This window comes from Brassica napus, chromosome C7 (assembly GCF_020379485.1).
Source record: "Brassica napus cultivar Da-Ae chromosome C7, Da-Ae, whole genome shotgun sequence".
NCBI classification, from domain to species: Eukaryota; Viridiplantae; Streptophyta; class Magnoliopsida; order Brassicales; family Brassicaceae; genus Brassica; species Brassica napus.
Genome location: NC_063450.1, coordinates 13,215,570 through 13,219,712, shown reverse-complemented (window position 1 = coordinate 13,219,712; position 4,143 = coordinate 13,215,570).

Sequence of the window (4,143 nt, the reverse complement as noted above, 5' to 3'; positions counted from 1 at the left end):
TTCTCGTAATTTTATTTATATCTATATTTATATCTTGGTAATAGTATAACATTAGGAGTAATAGAAATTAGGAGTAGTTCATTTGGAGAAATATCGATTGATGTAGTTGTTCTGCCATCGATCGATGCGGACATATCGAGGGTTAATCTCATTTAACTCGACATCCGCCTCTTTCTCCTCTCATTCGCAAAACCCTAACGAAATCAAAACATCTCTTTTTCTCTCTCGATTCTTGACGGATTTCTTCGTTTCTCGGTCTAATCCACTCGATTTCTCATTCTCTATCTGTTTAGTTCATTCACTCACCCGATCTACAAGGTTTGACTTCGAAATTCTCTTTTATTAGGAATTTTTAGAGTTGAGTTTTGAGATGAACTAGAACTTATGATTAGGCGTGAATTTGGGATGGTTTTGAAGTTTCTAACGATTATCTAGTGTCAGGATTGTGAATCTTATGATGTTGATACCTTGAAGGTTTGATTTGGACTTGAATGATTTTGCAGGTTTCGCGATTCGACATCGATCGACATGAACTTTATAGCATCGATCGATATCCTTATTATCGACTAACCTTAATGACATATATCGATCGATGTCTCACATACTTCATCGATCGATATCAAGATATATTGATAACACTATCTCACTCCTAGTCTCTTTTGTTTTGTTTTCAGATGAGCTCCGACGCAGCCGCAGACAGACGTGAGAGGAGGACGAAGAGGAGATTCGACGAAGCTAGCACCTCCGTACAGCACCGCGACCCTTGGCCTTGTGACGATAAAACACCCATCGACACAGTCGAGCCGTTCGCTGACCCGAAGAAAGCGGTCAACAGCAAGGAGTGCATCAACCTCATGCTCAAAGACGAGTGGGACGACTACGACAGCTTGTTCTACAATGCTTGGCTTGGCTTCTCTATCGAGCCCACACGGTTCATCGATCCATACATCTTACGGAAGCTACGGATCGAGACAGACATCAAAGAGATGATCACGCAGCTCAGACTTGGCACCATGGCCACTCGCGCATACGATCTCCACGTCGACTTGGTCAGACAGTTTATGGCCACAGTCGATTTTACCTACAGCACCTCGAGGGTGCGGGTAGCGGAGATGGTACACTGACCTTCTTTGCCAGGGGGATTTGATACAGGATCTCCATCCCCGAACTCTGCCGCATCTACGGTTTCGATGAGACTGCAACCCCGAGCAAGCTCCCACCCTTCCTAGGCCTCGACAATTTCTGGGAGATAATCGGCACGGGAGCGTGGGACTCCAACACCGCCACACAGACAGATATACATCACCCTACCCTCTGGTACTTTCTACGGGCTCTTGCAACACGTTGGTTTGCAAGATGGAGCCCAACAAGGTGAGGATACAGGAGCTTACACTACTCTTCTGTGGAGTAAACGGCTTGGTGGACCTGACTCATCTCGATGAGAACAACGACGTCGTGACTCCAAACCTTGGAGTAATTTTTGCTGCGCATTTGGTGGAATTGAAGAAAAAGCCCTTCACGGGCAAAGGCAGGAAGAAGGAGACGGTTGGGAGTTTGCTGACACCAATCTTTGAGTATCTAGGCATCCGCCTAGACCCGAGCACAGCTGACCGCTCCCACCGCTTCATGGACAAGCCACACCTGATGAACTCAGGTTGGCTCAAGGACGGACTTCTCTGGAGTTTCAGGATCGGGAACCAGCACCGCCTACTGCAGATGCCGAACAGGACGATCACAGACTTCAATTACAGTGTCGAGAGACTCTGGTTCATGCCCGATGCCCAGCTCCTCCGCGATCTTCCGGCCATCCCGCGCAGACCTCCCGGAGTGCGTTGAGCCAGAGCCACACAGGGACCACCAGAGGCACCTCTTCCTGACTTCCCGCACATACCAGATATCCCTATGCGCGATCATGGAGACTTTCAGAGGGTAGTTGTGGATGCTTTTCGTGCCATCTGGGCTAGAGTATCTTGCACGACCAGGAGGACCATCAGAGCTCACTCACCAGCAGCAGCAGGACGTTCCAGGCGGCGTAGAGACCCTTCGTCCGAGAGCGACGACGAGACCAGCGAGGACACCGACTAGTCCTCCCATTTCTATCTCTTTCCCTTATGAACTTGTTTTTCTATTTTTCAAACTTGTAGGATTTATATTTTAGACATATCTATTCTTTATGTTTGAGACTGTTTACTTATTTCTTATGTTTGGAGTGTCTAACAGAGCTAACCACACTGACAGATCAAACGAGTTCGATTCTAGACATGATGCAGAATTTTATGTTCTTCTCCATCGATCGACACAGAGTGGATGGTATCGATCGATGTGCGGGACAAATAGGTACGACACCTTGCTGTAACATCTCAAACATCTAACTTTGCTTATCACCACCTTTGGACACTTTACACCGAGACGGTGTAATTTAAGTCTAGGGGAGGTAGTACTAACACCATCTTCTTGAGTTTTGTCAAAATCTTTTCAAAAATAATTTTACTGAGTTAAGAAGGAGACTATGAACTTATGATTTTTACTTGAATGTCTAACCACTTTTTCACACCATTCTAGATTTACTGATTGCAGATAGTACTAAAGATGCTAAAGTGGATCAACCTGTCAACTATACACACTTGCCTAGCTTGTTTGAAAGAACCAAAGCTAACCTCCAACACTAACCTGACACTACTGCTTGTCTTGGGGCTTGGTATACAGGGGATCAGATTCTTCAAACAAGTCTGGAAGGTAAAGCCTTATGTAGATTTATTTATCACAATTTTCTCTCTCTATTTCGACCCTAGATTTATAGGTAGAGATAAAAAAAAATAATAATAATAAAAAAAAGAGAAAAAGAAAAGAAAGAAAAATATAAATTATATAATAGGTGTTAGTTAGGTGGAATCTGAAAAAGACTTGGTGGCTACAACCATTAAGGCTTGCTTCATAAGGATTCCAACAAAAAGAATTCGAACGGGACTTGGTGGCGGCAATCATCAAGATTCGATTCATATGAATTCTTGGATATAGGTCAAAGAGAAGTGAACAGGACTTGGTGGCAACCACCGTTAAGTCTTGATTCATGGAAGCCTGTCCAATCTTGGTCAATGATCTTGCAATATAAGCAGACTTGACTCAAGAGAGAAATTAGAGAGAGAGAAATTAGGAACTAACTTTTACCTGCAAATCCAGAAACTTGTTGTAGAATCCTTGCATCCTATGATCGATACTCCCAAGGTAAAGCCTGCACTTTCATTTATGCTAAGAAATGAGGTTGGTTAAGGGGAATGTCAGATAAGATTTGCTAAGTTGTGGCTAGATGAATTTGGTTGCTAAGCTAGGATATTGCATTAAGTGCTTTGTGATTAGGACCTTTTAGATGTGGATTGCAATATTGTAGAGGTGATGACTTCTATGTTTTAAATCTTTGAGTCCCTGATGTTTTCAAACCTCTTTCAGAGAGACTGTCCGTTTGTTTTGCTTGAGGACAAGCAAAAGGATAAGTCTGGGGGAGTTGATATACCATGAATTTCACCCATTTTTAGTCATGGTATATAAGTGTTTTAAGATCTATTTACTATGTTTTAGAGTCTTTTCAAAGCAATTACAGGTTCAGTTTTTTAATAGAAGGAAATAATGCTTTTGGGACGCTTTGGAGTACTTTTACGCGTACAACATCGATCGACGCTTGAAGAGCAATATCGATCGACCTGAGCCAATTCAAATCGATCGATAACCGTTGAGCGACATCGATCGATGTTGGATCACCCAAGGATTAATCACGAAATTAGAAGATTTCATTTCCTAAAAGTTTATTAATTGCAACCTAAGCCCTTAGCCGCCTGTGAGGCTATATGTACTAAGGTTTTGTATCATTTTAGAGGCAGACTGGCCTAAAGACCTAGTTTGGAGAAGGAGCATTTTGGCTACTATTAGGAGAGCTTAGGATTTGGAGAGATTTATCTGAGACTGCATAACAGAGAAGATCTTGAACTCCTTTATTTTATTACTCTTACTTCTGTGTTCAATATTTCATTTGAGTTTTATTCAAACCATCATGACTTTGTCTCTCATATTCAATATACTAAATAGACTCTACAATATAATAGTTAGTAGTTAAAACACTTATAAACCATGAGTAAAAGTGGGTCAAAT